Source organism: Canis lupus, chromosome 31 (genome assembly GCF_048164855.1).
Source record: "Canis lupus baileyi chromosome 31, mCanLup2.hap1, whole genome shotgun sequence".
Lineage (NCBI taxonomy): Eukaryota > Metazoa > Chordata > Mammalia > Carnivora > Canidae > Canis > Canis lupus.
Window position 1 is genome coordinate 33,237,357 of NC_132868.1, and position 19,521 is coordinate 33,256,877.

The 19,521-nt window shown below is 33.7% G+C and overlaps 2 long non-coding RNA genes across 3 annotated transcripts in view; one reads left to right on the forward strand and one right to left on the reverse strand.

Moving 5' to 3' along the window:
• LOC140622448 (uncharacterized) overlaps positions 1-10,928 on the reverse strand; it is an 83,494-nt gene extending 72,566 nt beyond the window's left edge. For both annotated transcript variants that reach the window (XR_012022211.1, XR_012022213.1), the window contains exon 1: positions 10,796-10,928. This is a non-coding gene — a long non-coding RNA (uncharacterized lncRNA). The remainder of the gene's footprint in view (positions 1-10,795) is intronic.
• A 262-nt stretch (positions 10,929-11,190) lies between these two features.
• LOC140622449 (uncharacterized) overlaps positions 11,191-19,521 on the forward strand; it is a 69,492-nt gene continuing 61,161 nt past the window's right edge. The window contains exon 1 of the long non-coding RNA XR_012022214.1: positions 11,191-11,247. This is a non-coding gene — a long non-coding RNA (uncharacterized lncRNA). The remainder of the gene's footprint in view (positions 11,248-19,521) is intronic.

Here is a 19,521-nt window from a genome sequence, read left to right on the forward strand (position 1 = left end):
TAATTTATGACTAGGTGATTTACAAATAAATGGAGGAAGGAAGGTTGTCCAGCAAATGATGTTCAGATAAGAGGCTAGCATTTGGAAAAATAATCAATTTAGGTGCTCAGATCACATAATCTCAAAAAATTGTATAAAGCTCGAAGAAAATAACTTTTATCAAATAAATGGCAGGGAAGCATTAGAAATTATTGAAAGAAAAAAAAAGACCAATGCTCTTGATTACTTAAAAATGAATTATTCATAAAAAAGAAATACCTAAAATGAAAATTCCAATAATAAAGCAATACAAACATTTGTAATAAATGATTTAAAAGGATATTTCACTGACTTTCCCTGTCTTTTTGGTGGCCCTTACCCATTGATCCAGGTCTGGGAGTAAAGGCAGTAGAGCAATCCATCTCCTAGGTCATACAAATCGAATCATAGATGAGCATATTTCTCAAGCCAAACCAATGAAATTGTTGTCAGGAAGCACACCAAAACTATTATCTAAGAAGTAGTCTGAGTTTGATGGGATAACTGTATAGATCATGGAATCCAGAGCTTTCTAGGACCATCTCTAGTACCACAGAGATTCTGGTTGAAAACAGATGAAAGAAAAATAAGACTACAATTGAAAGATACAATAAAGGATTCTTAAGGTAATGTTTGCACATTTGAATCTAGCTGTATCTGGAGTCTTTAAGTCCGTGTCCTTCCTGCTCTATGAATTAGTAAATTCAATTTTAATTTCAGTTCCAGAAAATTATTTGAGAATAAAAGTCCTGAATAATACCAATATCATATTTTTAAAAATGAATAACTCATTTACATTGATGAGTGAAAATCCCCTTAATAAACAAATGATGAACAGACAACACACACATATTCACATACACTTCTATTTATCAATCAATGAAAAAGTTTTGAAATTTATTTGTAATTGAAACTAAAAAATTATATCTTTTTTATTGAGGTAAAACTGACATAATGCGGTATTACTCTCAGGTGTACAACATAATGTTTTGACATGTGTATATACTGCAAAATGATCAATACAATAAATTTAATTAACATCTATCACCTTACATAGTTGCAGATTTTTTTTCTTGTGGTGAGGACCTTTGAAATTTACTCCTAGCCAAAAAAAAAAAAAAAAGGAATAAAATATTAAAGAAAGATTTACTCCCTTAGCAATTTTAAAAAATACAATAGTGTATTAATTATTAATTAATAGTTAATTAACTAATAGACTATTAACTGTAGTCACCACACTGTACATTATATTTCCAGGACTTATTTTATAACAAAGTTTGTACCTTTTGACATATTTTTGTACATCAAATCTTAATGGTTTAAAATTATATTCATTTTAGTCATGATTCTGCAATTCCAAAAGTCCTTGAAAAGGGAAGCTAGTCTCTGCTGTCCCCAAAACAGCTACAGGCTGCTTGCCAGACTCATCTGGTGTCTTTCTCACTCACACATCTGGAACCTAGCTAGGAAGCCTCAAACAGCTGGGTTTCCTTGGGCATATCTCTTTATCTTTACTTAGTGTCTCCTTGTGTCTCTCCAAAATGAAATCAAAATTTCTAATATATTGGCTGTCAGCTCACAAGATCCTTGGGGGCTTCCCCGGAGGTAATGTGAAACTGACCCCCAAATTCAGATGGCAGGGAGAGACCAAAGAAAGAAGCAGGTCACTCCAGCTTGGTAGGGGACTAGTCTAATACACATAGGGCACTTACATATGAGTTTTGTCTTGGGTGGTAGCAAGACAAATGGATCCCCACACCAGCCTGCCAAAGTTTATATAGAGAGGCAGGTGATCTCAACATCACCATCTCAAGTCTATGTCCCTGGAGCAGCTTCTGAGGGGAGGAAAGGCAAGCAAAATCCACATTCCAAGACCAGAGGAGAAGATAAGAAACCTAAGATTGCCTGGCCCATCTCATGGGTCAACTGGTGGTAACGTCATCTTCTCCATCATTGACTCCATCTATCCTGAGGTGAAAACTGCGTTTGCCTTTATGCCTAGATCTCAGAAGTAATGCAATATCATTTCTGCTGCACTCTCTTCCTCGTGACAGTTTCAAAGGCACTAGCAGGTCCAAGGAAGGGAAACAGACTCTATCTCTTGATAACGAGGCAAGCTTCTGAAAGATCATGAGATTAAAAATGCTCATATGGCTATTTTTAGAAAATACGATGTATCACAAGTGTATCAGAGCTAGAATTTTCCACTATACAATCCTCCCAGAGATTCCCAGACACAACTGTTTTAGGCTTCTCTCCTCCCAGAGCACTTCAATACATTTCCTTTAAGACATGGTCTTATCACTGCGTGAGTGGGATTATAGTTATTTTGCATGTTTGTTCTCCATATAGACTGTTTCTTGAAGAGAGAGACCATATCTCATTCATTTATGTGTGTGTGTATATATGAAATAGCAATGTATATGTCACATGGTAAGTCCTTAGTAAATGTATCTTGAAATGGTTTGACGAAAATTGAATTACAGCACTGTTGACCTTATTTCGTCTCCTAAGAGTGCAAGGGTCAATAGACTGGTAGAGTTAGTGTGTTGGATTCTCCACAAAGCAGAAGCATAGAGACAATTGCACATGAACAGAATTTATTGAAGGTAATGCCTATAAAGGTTGAAGGAAAAGAAGGATCAGGGGTTAGCAAGGAAAGCTGTCAATGCAGTTCTAACAGCAGTGGAAGAAGAAGGGGAACAAAGAGAGAATAGATAGTAGGAAACACTTCAGGCTACAGGTATAGTATCTCCAATACCTCTGTCACACCCATCATTGGCTGGGAGCACCCCAGAGCCAATACCCGAATGCTACAATGGGTTCAGAAGGAATAGAAGGTAGAGGCTGTCATCTATAGTTCTCACAGCAGGGTTCTAGATCTGAAAATTTGGTTCATGTTCAGGGACTGAGAAAAGGATATGTTTTTGTTGGGGAAACCACCTTCAGAATCCTGCTCCTCCATTCATGTTTTTTTTTTTTTTTCTGATGATAGTTGTCAAACAGCAGTTGCATTTGCTGTATATTTTACCCCAGCAATGCCATGTTCTGTTAACTATCAATACTCTCTCTGTAAAGCTCCTTTACCATTTTCTGACCTTGCTGATGTTTACAGCAATTTGTGACTCTCTAGTTTCATATGGTTAAGCACCAACACCAGACCTCTATTACCCTGGGGACCCATCATTTCCTTCCTATTAACAAACAAGATCTGTGGCTACCGCTTCTACTATCAGCTCTGAGCTGTGGAGGAGAACCTTCTCTTGGTGAAGCTAGTGTCCCTCTCACCACTGGATCTATTAAGTCTTTGGCTAAAGGTGAGTCCTCTGGGCCTGACCCTGAAAAAAATGTTCTTTTATGGGTCCTCTGGTCTCACACTATATAATCATTTTATGTTCATGGTCTTGAGCATTTTTATCCGTTTATCTATCATATGCGAAGGTAACCCAGGAACTTCAACTTCACTCAGTCTGACTTATTACTTTCTCCAGGTTTTAAAGAGCCACCTAGCAGCTAGTGTGCATAATCCCTAGGATTCTTACAAGGGAGTTAAATTTTGTGTTCTGTAAAAGTGCCCTTAAATCAATGAATTCTTGTTTATTTAGTTTATATCCTGGGTCTCTTGAAATACAGCAGTAGAGGCCAGGTGGTGCTGCTTAACCACTATAAAAATCAGCAAGGTCAGAGGAGCAGCCAAGGGGGCTTTACTGACAGGAAGTTGATGAGTTAGTTAATAAAACATGGTGTTGCCAGGGACAAAATCCAATATCAGGAGAACTCCCTTGGATCCTGTTGTTACATGCCAGCTAATTTTTGTAGCTCCTTTGGGTTGTAATCTTTTTCTCCTATATCAAACTTAGCATATTACCAGCCTGGTTATGCTGAGATTTAACTATAATTATCAGCCTGGGACAGCTCCTGAGAGGGATGCCTATTAGTCTGCAGAGTCTCCCCTAAGCAAAGGAAATACTAGTTCTTAATACATTAGAAGAGCCATCTCTGCCCAGGCTCCGAGTGTTCAGAGAAGTCTGAGGAGCCCCAATGACTGGGGAACTCACCCTGATGTCTTCATTCCTTGTTTCCCTGTCTTAGGTAAGAGACTGTCTTTGGCTGAAAATTTAATCATCTAAGACAATTAAAGATCTAGTAGGACATGTCCATGGCCACCATCCTGGATTGTATTATTATAAAAGATTTTTGGGTTTCTTTTCTTTTTCTTTCTTTCTTCTTTTTCTTTCTTTCTTTCTTTCTTTCTTTCTTTCTTTCTTTCTTTCTTTCTCTCTCTCTCTCTTTCTTTCTTTCTTTTTCTTTCTTTCTTTCTTTCTTTCTTTCTTCTTTCTTTCTTTTTCTTTCTTCTTTCGAAGAAATGTGCATTAGTCTTGAGGAACTAATATAACTTATCTTAAAAGTTTACTAGTGAGCATTGGTGAATTTAAATCTGTAAATTATTATTTGCTCCAGTAGATTTTCTCCTTTTTCCCCAAAGAAGATCTTGATACCCCAAGTCATATTTTTTAATAAATCCGCTGACTTTGTTTAGAGGGCAAATGGAATTTATACTATAAGTTTAATTCTTTCCAGGAGAATTTCTAAGACCAGATTAATAGATAAAGTAAAATAATACCTTCATTTTTGCAGTCTTCTTTTTAAATAGTGGTTTGGTTTTATCCTCCAGTGACATAAGTTTAATTTATTGGAAATAATTTATATGAGCTAGTTAATCACTACTTGGTAGAAATTAGGAGTATCTGGAGAGTTGAGACATGGAATGCCTACTGATATTTATGTCAAACTTGTTAAGAAATTAAAGTTTCTCTAATGTTCTTTTTTCTTTGGCAAAAAAAAAAAAATGAGTTCCCTTAAAGAAGTCCCCACTGGTTAATTCTTTAATTATCTATAATATTGATTGAGAAATCATGTAAATTATTAACATAATTGGATAACACATTTTAGAAATAGAAAATTTCAAGTAGTAGAGTTTAAGAGACAATTATACTGGGTTTTTATTTATTTATTTATTTTGGAGAGAAAGAGAGCAGGAGTGGGAGGGGCAGAGGCAGAGAGACTATCAAGCAGACTCTGCACTGAACCTGGAACCTGTTGCAAGGCTCAATCTCACCACACTTAGATCACAATCTGAGCCAAAATTGATAGTTCTATGAGGCCAGCATCACCTTAATTCCAAAACCAGACAAAGACCCCACCAAAAAGGAGAATTACAGACCAATATCCCTGATGAACATGGATGCAAAAATTCTCAACAAGATACTAGCCAATAGGATCCAACAGTACATTAAGAAAATTATTCACCATGACCAAGTAGGATTTATCCCCGGGACACAAGGCTGGTTCAACACTCATAAAACAATCAATGTGATTCATCATATCAGCAAGAGAAAAACCAAGAACCATATGATCCTCTCATTAGATGCAGAGAAAGCATTTAACAAAATACAGCATCCATTCCTGATCAAAACTCTTCAGAGAGTAGGGATAGAGGGAACATTCCCCGACATCTTAAAAGCCATCTACAAAAAGCCCACAGCAAATATCATTCTCAATGGGGAAGCACTGGGAGCCTTTCCCCTAAGATCAGGAACAAGACAGGGATGTCCACTCTCACCACTGCTATTCAACATAGTACTGGAAGTCCTAGCCTCAGCAATCAGACAACAAAAAGACATTAAAGGCATTCAAATTGTTAAAGAAGAAGTTAAACTCTCCCTCTTTGCCGATGACATGATACTCTACATAGAAAACCCAAAAGCCTCCACCCCAAGATTGCTAGAACTCATACAGCAATTTGGTAGCGTGGCAGGATACCAAATCAATGCCCAGAAATCAATGGCATTTCTATACACTAACAATGAGACTGAAGAAAGAGAAATTAAGGAGTCAATCCCATTTACAATTGCACCCAAAAGCATAAGATACCTAGGAATAAACCTAACCAAAGAGGAAAGGATCTATACCCTAAAAACTATAGAACACTTCTGAAAGAAATTGAGGAAGACACAGAGATGGAAAAATATTCCATGCTCATGGATTGGCAGAATTAATATTGTGAAAATGTCAATGTTACCCAGGGCAATGTACATGTCTAATGCAATCCCTATCAAAATACCATGGACTTTCTTCAGAGAGTTAGAACAAATTATTTTAATATTTGTGTGGAATCAGAAAAGACACCGAATAGCCAGGGGAATTTTAAAAAGAAAACCATAGCTGGGGGCATCTCATTGCCAGATTTCAGGTTGTACTACAAAGCTGTGGTCATCAAGACAGTGTGGTACTGGTACAAAAACAGACACATAGATCAGTGGAACAGAATAGAGAACCCAGAAGTGGACCCTCAACTTTATGGTCAACTAATATTCAATAAAGGAGGAAAGACTATCCATTGGAAGAAAGACAGTCTCTTCAATAGATGGTGCTGGGAAAATTGGACATCCACATGCAGAAAAATGAAACTAACCACTCTCTTGCACCATACACAAAGATAAACTCAAAATGGATGAAAGATCTAAATGTGAGACAAGAGTCCATCAAAATCCTAGAGAAGAACACAGGCAACACCCTTTTTGAACTCGGCCACAGTAACTTCTTGCAAGATTCATCCACGAACACAAAGGAAACAAAAGCAAAAATGAACTATTGGGACTTCCTCAAGATAAGAAGCTTTTGCACAGCAAAGCATACAGTCAACAAAACTAAAAGACAACCTACAGAATGGGAGAAGATATTTGCAAATGACGTATCAGATAAAGGGCTAGTTTCCAAGGTCTATAAAGAACTTCTTAAACTCAACACCAAAGAAACAAACAATCCAATCATTAAATGGGCAAAAGACATGAAGAGAAATCTCACAGAGGAAGACATAGACATGGCCAACAAGCACATGAGAAAATGCTCCTCATCACTTGCCATCAGGGAAATACAAATCAAAACCACAATGAGATACCACCTCACACCAGTGAGAATGGGGAAAATTAACAAGGCAGGAAACCACAAATGTTGGAGAGGATGCAGAGAAAGGGGAACCCTCTTGCACTGTTGGTGGGAATGTGAACTGGTGCAGCCACTCTGGAAAACTGTGTGGAGGTTCCTCAAAGAGTTAAAAATAGACCTGCCCTAGGACCCAGCAATTGCACTGCTGGGGATTTACCCCAAAAATTCAGATGCAATGAAATGCCGGGACACCTGCACCCCGATGTTTATAGCAGCAATGGCCACGATAGCCCAACTGTGGAAGGAGCCTCGGTGTCCATCGAAAGATGAATGGATAAAGAAGATGTGGTTTATGTATACGATGGAATATTCCTCAGCCATTATAAATGACAAATACCCACCATTGGCTTCAACGTGGATGGAACTGGAGGGTATTATGCTGAGTGAAGTAAGTCAATCGGAGAAGGACAAACATTGTATGTTCTCCTTCATTTGGGGAATATAAATAATAGTGAAAGGGAATATAAGGGAAGGGAGAAGAAATGTGTGGGAAATGTCAGAAAGGGAGACAGAACATAAAGACTCCTAACTCTGGGAAACGTACTAGGGGTGATGGAAGGGGAGGAGGGCGGGGGGTGAGGGTGAATGGGTGATGGGCACTGAGGTGGGCACTTGACGGGATGAGCACTGGGTGTTGTTCTGTATGTTGGTAAATTGAACACCAATAAAAATAAATATATTATTTAAAAAAATAAAAAAATAAAGGGTTAAAAAACATTTGATAGTCAAGTGCTTACCGACTGTGCCACCCACATGCCCCAGAGAAAATCATACAAGTAAATCAGTAATGTGATGTTTACTGTATTATAAATATACTCAGTTTTATAGATTCAGAAACAATGTTTTTTAAATAAAATGGCATAAAAGGAAAAATGTGGGAACCAAGTGAAAAAACAAACAAATCATAAAACCTGAATGAATTGGGCTACATTGATCCATCAATTTGATAGCTTCCTCTGGGAGCCTTGGATTTCATTCTCTTTGAAATTACAAAGGAGATGGATTATAATTAAATGTTAGTAGAGAAAATCCATACCTTATTTATTTTTAAAACAAAGTCTTTTATTTCTAAAAAATATTCCATTTTTAAAAATACTGATATTTTTTCTATTTATTCAATGGCATGTAGAACTAACCTCCCCATCTCACCTCTAGATAGGTAATATTTCTTTTTGGAAATGAGATGATTTTCTATAATATCAATCAATTTCTGGCTAAAATGAGAGGACACGATTTAGATGGGTAGAAAGAGAATTTCACACAAACTTATCTTTAGATGTTTTCATGTGTCATATTGTTCCTTTTTTATTCTATGTTGAAATATTCTACAGTTTAAGTATAGGATAAAAATAGATTATAATCAAAATAATACATTGTGCTATGTTTTTTCAATTTTAAGCTAATTTCCATGTTGATAACACAGGTAAAAACAGAATTTGGTTTACCATTAGATTGTTCAGCCAGTATCAATCTATGATCAAGAAAAAGATCGTGAGGAATAATAATTTTTGTCATCAGGAAAAGGTCAAATGCATGTGGACTTTACTTTTTAGAACCCTCTAAATTATTAGCAAAGTCTCACATTAAAAAGCTGACTTGTATTTCTATAGTTGACCCTTGAGTAACACAGGTTTAAATTGCACATATTCACTTATATGTGAATTTTTTCAATAAACACAGCACTGTAAATGTATTTTCTCTTATGATTTTATTAATAACAATTTCTTTTCTTTAGTATACTTTATTGTAAGAATAGAGTACATGATACATATACAAAATGTGTGTTAATTGACTATTTAGTTTATCAGTAAGGCTTCTGATCAGCAACAGGCTATCAGTTAAGTTTTGGGGGAGTCCAAAGTTATATATGAATTTTCAACTGAATGGGAGGTCAGCACCCCTAACCCCTATGTTGTTCAAGGATCTCCTATATTTTTTTTCTCATTTCATGCAAAAGTTTCAAAGCTGATGGCTTGCCGTAAAAGTCATAGAAAATGGTAAAACAAAACAAAAACAGAAACTCATGGTCAAAAAAGAAGGTAAGAAATGACCAAAAATGCATCTTGATGCTTTTTTATTCATAAGCTTCAAGTGTGTATCAGATTTTCACAGAGAACAAGGCACAAAGGAAAACATAAGCAGGGATCTAGTGCTCATTGTTGGAAAAGATGATGAATACCACCAGATCTTTAGGACAAAATCTCTCTTTCACTAAAATTCAGAAAGATCCCTCTCTCTCTCTGCAGCTTAATAAAAAGGAGGAATTATATAAGAATGACATATCCTTAATATTTCCAGAAATTATAAGTCATTTTTACTTAGCATTTTTTATCTTCTAGCAATATTAGATAAGATATTGATATTTAAATACATAAGGATTTGCCTTCTGATAATCCTTACTGATCTATATTTGGAACTTTTAATTCTGTAAACATCAGTTACCTAATTTTTATTGACTGAAGAACCTGGTACTAAGATGAGTTATGTATTTCCGTATATGGGGAAAGTCACCAATAGACTATAATGATTCCTAGAAAGACACCTATGACTTTAATCATTTGGTCTCACTGAGTTATACACCCTTCTAACAACCTGAGACCTGTAAGTAATTAATTTGATTCATTTTGAACATTTTGTAACTTGTCCTTAAATCACAGGTACAGACAAATGAAAAGGAAATGGTGATTCTAATGGAGAGACAGGTAAGGCATGACAAATAAGATGGTGGAAGGAGTAAGAAATAGGAAAAGAAAAAAAAAAAGCCAGCAAAATAAAGGAAGACTCAAAATGAGTAAGATCTAAGGAAAAAAAACTAGATCTTGATAGCAAAAGAAGGCACAAATATAGTACAACCAATGAAAGGAAAATATGATGCAGGTTTCACTTACCGCTATACTATGGACAAACTAAATTTTATATCCTAAATCTTTTAGAGTACTAATTCACTGAAACAGCAGAAACAGATCCAAAACAACTTTAGGTACTGAAATTATCAGACAAAATGATAAAATAAATGTGTTTAGTGCATTTGATGCCTTAGAAGATAAGATTAAAATTGTGAGCTTGGGACAAGAGTATTTGAAATAAAGCATAATAATATAAAAAATGATGCAGTTTAAATTTAAAGCCCAATGATGAGTTAGCTAGCAGATAAAACACAAATAAAGAAATAGTAAATAAACTCTTAGATAAAAGAAGTTCTATAGAATGCAGACTAGGGAGACAAATGAAAATATGAAAGAAGGCTAAATAACATGAAGAACGGCATGAGAATGTTGAATGTATAACTAATAAAATTTAAATAGGGATATAGAATGAGAAAGAAGAAATGCTCAAAAAGATAATGGCTGAAAATTTTCCGTTTTCTGTTAAAAGAAAATAATCCCAAGATCCACAGACATCCCAGGAATTTAAGGCATACCACATTGACATCTACACATAAAGGAAAGTGTATATATCCTCATGGTGAAAACAGTAATTAATTGTTGTATAGCCGTTTTCTGTAGCCTTATCACTCCACTATGAAGTAACTACTCTTTCTTGGACTCATGTCAGTGCTTTCTATCATTGCTTCTTCTAATAAAAACTCTTTAGAGCTCATTTATGATCTCTCATCTGGATGTAATTAGGGCCCATATCTTCCAGTCTGTCCCCTCTACTTCTCCTTGGTTCTGAAAATACCAAATTCTTTTCTAAGTCCTCTAAATAGTCCTTGGCTAAGTAATGCACTCCACAGATTGGAATTCAAGTTATTTTCACTAAATCATACCATCCTATGAGGGTCAGCTCTCTTTCCCATATCTCAGCTATATTCTTCTCAAGAACCTCTGGATCTCTTACATGCCACATAGGACTTGATGAAAAGTGAAGTGCCATCATATCAGAACCAATCTTTGCCTACATGTGGCCTGTTTCCATTTCTATGATGTCAAAATTTCATGATGTCAGTGAGTTCCTAGAATTCCAACAAGAAATACAGCCTAGGTCAGCTTTGTTTTGTCTGTATGCTCATCTTATTTGGTTTCCATTCTCTCACACTCCTCCTTCCCAGATAGCTCAAGGTCTAGAATGGCAGAGAAAACTGCATATATGAGGTCATGGGCTAAAAAGCTTCCATGATTTAGTTCTTTTTTTTTTTTTTTTTTTTTTTTTTTTGATTTAGTTCTTTTGTTAAAGGCTGCATAGAAGAGAAGAAGAAGCTAACTTCCAAAACAGGGAAATGTAAGGAAGCATGTGTCAAATACTTTGAGAAAAAAACATTAGTGAGTTCAAACATTTTTTGTTTCTTATTTAAGTGTATACCTTCAAAGGTGGCTTTTACTTGAAAGCCAATATAAATAAACTTCAAATTACCAGAATTTTCATAAAGTATATGTACAATAATTATTTCCATATGAATTAATCATTAATATGGCATGAATTAAGACAAATATTTTGGAAAAAAAGAAATTTTACTTGATTCAATATTTTTACCGTGTAATCATTATACTTTATTGGGTTCTTAATAGGTAACTAAGCAATATTCATGTATTTATGATATTTTCACTAATTCATGAAATGGCATCTTATTTATTTGATATAAAATTTAATGATGATCCATTATTGATCTCAAAAGGATAGGGCAATAATATTTTATGCTATCTCAAGCCTACAATATTTCAATAATAGATACATGATAATTTACATATTATTAAATAAATATGAGGTCCATCAATAATGATAAAAAATCAAGTTGTATTGAATTTATTAGATTATTTTGTCAGATTACTAATATTTCATTAATAGGGAAAATTGTTGAAATAATGATTCAAAGATATTATAAATTAGCCTTTGGAAAACCTATGAAATTTATAATTATTTTAAATGCCTATTATTAACCTTTATAATCAACTCTTTTACGTGTATCAAAATATCCTCATTTTACAAAAAAATTAAGGTCATTATGCAAAGGGCGTTCTAAATCCAAACAAATTTATCAGTCTCATGAAAATCACATATTTTGGTTATTCAAGCCATAATCCCAGAGTCCTGGTTTGGCTTTGAGGGAAATATTCATCATTTTCCCAGTTAGCATTTCATTTTAATGAAAAATTACTGTGATGTCTGAAATATCGCTTACCAAATTCCAGGCTATGGAAGAGGGATATAATACAAATCATAAATATTTAAAGCTTGTCACTGAAAATAAGTAATAAAATCTGATGAGATCTCTAGCAAAATATGACAATTGTGGAGAGTCTTGTTATTTCAGTGATGAGCCCCTTCCAACAACAAAAATAAATCTCATTAACATTTTAACACTTTACCACTACTGAATAAGTAGATACTTAAAAAAAAACAAGCTTTTATCTACTACAAATTATGATTACTTTTAATTGGGAGTGGGATATTATGAAAGGGGAAGAGGGAGATGGGAGAAGAGAATACGGGGGGGGGGGAAGGAAGAAAGTTAACATCTCCATAAATTAAAGATTCTTGATGTTTTTCCTTCATAGTAATGGAACAGACTAGACTTCTTTGCAGAGTTTCACAATAGTTGCGATTCTCAATCTGAGGAGTCTCCTGTTCATATGTGAGAACAAATTTTTGTATTCTGGAACAATTATGTTGGGGGACTATACCATGAAATTAACATCTATATACAAAGCCTCAGGTCCTCTCAATTCTCTTCACTTACAAAAATGCCAAATAAAAAGTTGACTTCTCTGCATGTAAACTAAAGGCACATATGAATTATTTGATGTATTTAAAAATTATAAAAATAAAAAGCATCATGATTATGGCCATAAATTCTCATGAGAGTCTTTATGATATCTTATTACTTAATGCTGTTATATTTTTCTTCAGAGATACAAATAGCCATAATTACATATCTATATGCAATAGAAAAATATTCAAATTTGATATATGTATGTAGCTATATTGAAACATGCAGATAAAAGTAATAGCTTGAAAATGAAAGAGTGTTGTTTTTTGGGGGGGAGGAATATTGTATTAGGCTACTAGAATATAAACATTAAAAAAACAAAAAAATAGATTGTAATAGTAGCATCTGCATTGCATGAAGACCCATGTGAACAAAATAATGACAGAGGATGAAATGTATGTGTTCTGTAATACCATTTATTTTCTCCTCCCTTTCTCTTCCTCTCCCTTCCCCTTATTCTCTCTCTGCCTGTAGAATGAGAGATTTATGTTCCATGTACATAGTTTGGTTTCTATTTTTAAATTTAAAACTTCATGAATCATGTATATAACCTCAGAATGAAGCATATTTAACATTTAAATTGCTCCTGTTTGTATGCATTTGGTGCTCACATTTCCAAGAGGTAGGTGATAGACATGTTTAGTTGTGCAGGTACTCTGCGATTGGTGCTTTCATTATCAAAGTCTTTAACTGAAACTCAGAATTAAAACTCTGTTATCAGTCACACTACAGTGACTCAGTCATTCAAAGACATCCCTCCCCCCAGGAATGTATCTGTTCTGACTACATAACAAATACCTGATCTATCGTTAAATTACAATACTTAGGTCCTACCTCCCAGAAATTCTGACTTAGTAAATCTGAGAATTTCTCTGTGTTATTATTCTATTCTTTAAATCCAAGGGATTCTGATATAAATTTCAGGTTTAGGAACTTGAACAAATATCAGGCAACCAGATTTGGCACTTGCTGCCCTTCTAAAATTATGAAACTATTTTATATTCACCTTGCTGACCAGGATACCCTATCTCTTTAATATTTTTGTGATACCGAGCCATAAGAACTGACTCTTGATAGCTGAGTTGGAAAAAGACTATACGTATATATATTTCACATGACAAAGATTGACTGCAAATATGTGTGTGTGATCTTTGTACATGTACACACATATTGTTTAGAATATCTCCATAAATTCCTCTTTATAACATCAGTAATAATGTTCTCTCTTTCAGTCCTGATTTTAATTATTTGAGGCTACTTTTTTTTCCTGCTTAGTTCAGGTAAAGGTTTGTTAGCTTTTTTTTTTTTTTATCTCTTCTAATAACCAACTGTAGATAGATAGACATTTATTAAACATTCATAGATAATTATGTAATTATCTATCCGTCTATATTAAAGACTGGAGAGTAGATATCATTAACAGAATCTACTAGAAGGATGCAGTGTTAGGCTCAGGCTGTTTATGAAACAAGATGGTATTTGGTATCAGGTGATTTGAATATGTGTTTTGTTTTTGTTTCTTGTTTTTTTTTTTTTAGAATATGTGTTGATGAATCTCACAAACTTGGGCTGGAACCACATTAATACTAAAAGAAATCAGTACAATATGGTGGTATGTGAAAAGCATCATTCATTAATACTTTTGGAATACAGATGAAATAATAATAGCAGCACCATGTTGTGAAAACATTTAACTTATGCATTGAAGTTTGATTTAAAACACCCATATTGATTAGCATAAACTTTTACTTGACAAAGCTTGAATACAAACATCACAAACTACCTTGGCAAAATTAAGAAAATTGAGCTATAAACTTTTCTGAAATCCAACATACTAATTTAACCTTTCACTAACAGGGTCCCATCTTGTTGACATTTGAAGCTCCCTATAGGAAATAAAATACTCTTCATTGAGAATCATTAATTGGAGGATCTGTACACTATTCATTGTCTGAAAGTATATTTTATTAAAAGACTCTGTAACATTTAAAATTATATTCAGAAAAAAATAGTTACTGACATAATTGCTGACTGAATAAAATTTACATTTTAAAAATATAGTTTCTTAATTTTAACCTACCTAAACAATTTCATATTGTTCTAGTTATTTATGATAAGAACTATGTTCTAAAGGTAATGGTCTTCATTGACTTAAATGGCCAAAAGACAAATAAAATCTATTGCCCTAAAAATTCCAATTTGAAATCTATTAGGTACTTGGGCACTGGATAAAGCTGAGGAAAAATGGAGGAAATAAGTTAATAATATAATAATGGAAATTAAGAGATATAGTATTATTTCCTTTTATATTCCTTAAAGAATTTAGAAACATTCTAAACATTTAACCTCATATTTTTTCTTCTTTTTTTTGTATAATTCCTGTAATTTTTCTTAATTATTTTAAGCCTCAAATCCCATTATGAGTCTTTATTGGGTTGCCTTATTTTCTTACATTGTTGGAATTCTAACATTAACCAATAGAAGATCTCAAATGAATCATTAATACTAGATTTAATGGAGAATATTGGCTCATTGAAAAAGATTAATTTTGTTTTCTATGTTCAAATAAATTATTTTTTGAGTTAAATTATTATATCCAGAAAAATAGTTTTATCTGCTTAGTACAACAGCTAATTTTAAGTGGATATGTGAAGTGTGTAATTATATCAGATAAAGTCAATGAAGATAGATTTTAGTTTTGAAACAGAGTAATTTTTTACTTAATTATCTTTAAAGTATTTCTTTTGTTTCTTATCAAAGTATCTCAAACATAGAAATATCGAAAATATATTTATAATTGAATTAAGACACCTAATCCCAAGACTTGCAAAATTGCTATTTGGGGTCTAATATTTCTATTCCCTCTCACCCACCCCAGTAAGTGTCACAGATGATAGAAAGTACTGAATTTATCTCTAACGCAGATTAGAGATTAATTTGCTTCCCCACCTGTTATATACATATGTGCAGTCCAGAATATGTATCTGTCAAAACATATCTTGCTTTTCGATCCAACACTGCATACTCACTATGATTAATATGCATTGACAAAGACTCTTCATGTTGTGATGAATGTATACATTTCTAAAGTACATTTTCTATCACACGTATAAGACTCTAATAATTATATCACACAGATACAGTAAATCATATAAAAAAGACTGTTTTTAGGGGCAGCTGGTGGCTCAGTCAGTGAAGCATGCCACTCTTCAGCTCGGGTCATGATCTCAGGGTTTTGAGATCAGGCTCTGCGCTGGGGATGGAGCCTGGTTGAGATTCTCTCTGTGCCCCTCCCCTGCTCACTCACTCTCAAAAAAAAAAAAAAAAAAAAAGACAGTTTTTAATTATTCTTAATGTTTCTTAGGCACAAATTAGCATGTTAAGAAAAAAGCTTTTTTGTTCCAGTCTCCCTTGAGGTTTAGTTATGGCCAAATGACTAAGCATTGGCCAGTGAGTTATGAAGAGAAGTGATGTATGCCTCTTTCATGCCAATTCTAACAAAACTGCCACATTACGTCATGCCTAGTCTCTTAGTAGTTTCCATTCCTTGCTGAATTGAATGTTACTCTTGGGTAAATCTTGGTAGCCAAATGTGAAACAAGCAATCTCTATCTCCTGAGTCACTGAATCCCCAGAGGACTATGAAGCATAGTGCCAACTCTCTTACCACTAACAGTTGGAATAGTGAAAAAGAAATAAACTTCTATTGTGTTTAATTGTTATTTTGGGGTTATCTGCTACAGAAACTTCTGTAACCTAAGTAGTCCAAATTCTTAGTGTTACCTTATTTGTATCTGTGTTCCTTTGGTATATTATGGTTTCAATAGACATTATTTTATTAACCAATTAATCTAAAAACAATGATAAATCATTTAGGTAATGACCTAATCTAAAAATAGTGATGGAAAAAACAGAGTTGACTATGAAGATAATCATTGTTTAAGTGATAGGTGTAGCTATGATTTTTATTTCCCTCATATTTTGAAAAAAATGGATTATAATATAGAAACCTAAGAAAAACCAAAATTTACTGAGCACCTATTATATGTAGCTACAATGTGCTATTTGGTTTGCCTGTCATTTTACTTTGAACTTAATTTCATTCTTATGGGAATCCACCTATATATGAAGAAACTGAGGTTTAGAAACATAAATTGTAAATGGATGTGTTCGACCTGAAATTACATCAAAGTCCTAATTATACTATTATTATTCTAAATTTTAAAAATGCAAAAGTTAAGAATGCATAATGCTATTTAAATGTTATGAAATTTAAAATGTGTTGTAGTATTTTTACCTTTTTTTTTTTTTTTAAGAGAGAGTAGGTGGGAGGGGCTGAAGAAGAGGAAGAAAGAATCCTAAGCATGCTCTACACCCAGCATGGAGCCCCACCCACTGCTCAACCTCACAACCCTGTAATCACAACCTGGGCCAAGATTGAGAGTTGCACACTTAACTGTTTGAGCCATCCAGGAACTTCTGTGTTTTATTTTTAAATTTTATTTTTCTATTCTAACAAATATAGAAGAGTTATACACATTTCCCTTTTCTTATATTTGTACAGTACTTTTCCTTTAAATATCTCGCTGCTTTCTGCAAAACTTGACTGTTCTTAATTACTGACTGACATCATTCAGCTGATAAACTGTTTCAGCATCATTTAGCTTAGTAAGCATTTGTTTTTGTTTTTGTTTTTGTTTTGGAAGGTTGCATAAAACATGGAATTTGTAAAGCTCATTTTGCAAAATGATGCATTCATAGGAATTTCAATTTGCATTTCTCATGTTTAATTTGCATCTAGCACAAGGACCCGAGAACATACATTTAATATATTCTCTAGGTCAGGAGATACAATTTCAGTGATCATTTAAATTTTTTTTTAATTAATAAGCACAAAAAAATAGACCCTATGCACAGAATAATATCCCATGGGAAATTTACTAAAGAGAATTTTGGTATTCAGCTTCAATATCTAATTCCAGTTTAGCACTTGATTTTTAGCGAGTCATCTATATTTATAGTTATTGTTTAGATATAAGAGAAAGGACACTAATAAATATTTATTTGACAGTAATTCTGAAGTTCAGATAGGAGCCTAAGGACCTTAGTATTAGAGTCTATTCTTATCTTCCTACTCCACCCTCTGCCCATTATCATTTAGCAATATTAGGTCATTCAATAAATAAGGTAAATGCTTGAAAGTTTGACACCCATCCATACTAATGATTTCACCTGCATATTGGAATTCATTTGGATTGATGGTTCCTTAGTGTTGACTTACTCCATAAAGCTTACAAGGCCTGGCTGCTGATTTTTCAAGTAGGTCATGCTTCTTTTGCATCTGTTTCAGATTCTCTGTCATAATTAGAAAACAAAGAGAGAAGAGCAGGCTCAGCAAATTGAACTAATTAAAAATCAAGCCTAGAGATGATTTTTCCCCATCCGTGTGAAATGACCAAATGCCTTTAAAAAGTGCAACTGTTCGGGGGGCAGGGGGGAGGTACAACAGTTTGAATGAGAACATGAAAGTATAAGACAACAGATTGTTCAAAATTAGACATATCTCAGATTTAAAAAAAAAAAAAAAAAAAAAAAAGACATATCTCAGATTTTAATTGTCTGACTATTTTGGAGAAAGCCAATCTCATTCTCATGAAGAATTTGGCTTTTATACATTTAGACATAACCAAGTATTATTGCAGTCTCCGTAGAGAGAACTACTTAAACATTGAGAAAAAAAAATCACTCGGGATCCCTGGGTGGTTCAGTGGTTTAGCACCTGCCTTCAGCCCAGGGCCTGATCCTGGAGTCCTGGGATCGAGTCCCACATCAGGCTCCCTGTATGGAGCTTGCTTTTCCCTCTGCCTGTGTCTCTGCCTCTCTCTCTCTCTGTCTTTCTGTCTCTCATGAATAAATAAATAAAATCTTTAAGAAAAAAATCACTTAGGACAGGTACATATTATAAGAAAATGCTATGCTTCAAAATAAACCAGTTATCGTTAATCTGGGATCAGTCTACGTGTGAAGCTAAATTAAAATCTTTTATTCAATCAAATAATTCAAGAAATACTTAATACATGATAGAGTTGGTTTTACTTTTCAATGATCCCAAATCTGTATGATGCATCTTCTTTAGTTATGCTCTGAATTTATCATTTCCTATTTCCTTTTAAATTTTAATAATTGTTCCTTTCCATTCTCTGGTATAAACTATGTTTTTTTTTTGTGGTGTTAATTTTGTTCTTATTTCCCCCCTAATTTAGCCTTCATTTCCAAAATGGTTTTAATTTTTTTATATTTCCTGATTTTTGTCAGTTTTCACTTTTTTCAATTTCTTATTATCTAGATAGCTCATGTTCAAGTGATCCTATCCCTGACTTTTCATTCTTTTGAGGCCAATATAGCTTTTTAAATTTATTTCACTTTACTTAAAAATTAGATAATTGTTTCATAAGATTTTTAGTCCCTCTTTTTCTGTTTCTATTTTATCTTGAAGAAAATTTTATGAAATTTTATTTTTTCAGAATAACTCTGAATAAATCTTTTTTTGTTCTCCATATTTGAATACTATCAGTTCTTTGTGAAGGAGGTGGTAAAGCCAAGGTATTTTCCAATGTTTCTTGATTTCATTGTTTCCTTCATCTATTATTACCATGATCCACTTAAAACATAACCTTTCTGTGTAGCCACTTCAAGATCTATTAGCTTTATTCTCATCTAGAATGTTTTTGTTGTTTTCTGTGTGGTTTCTCATTTCCACATCTTTCTAAACTCCATGGGTACCACCA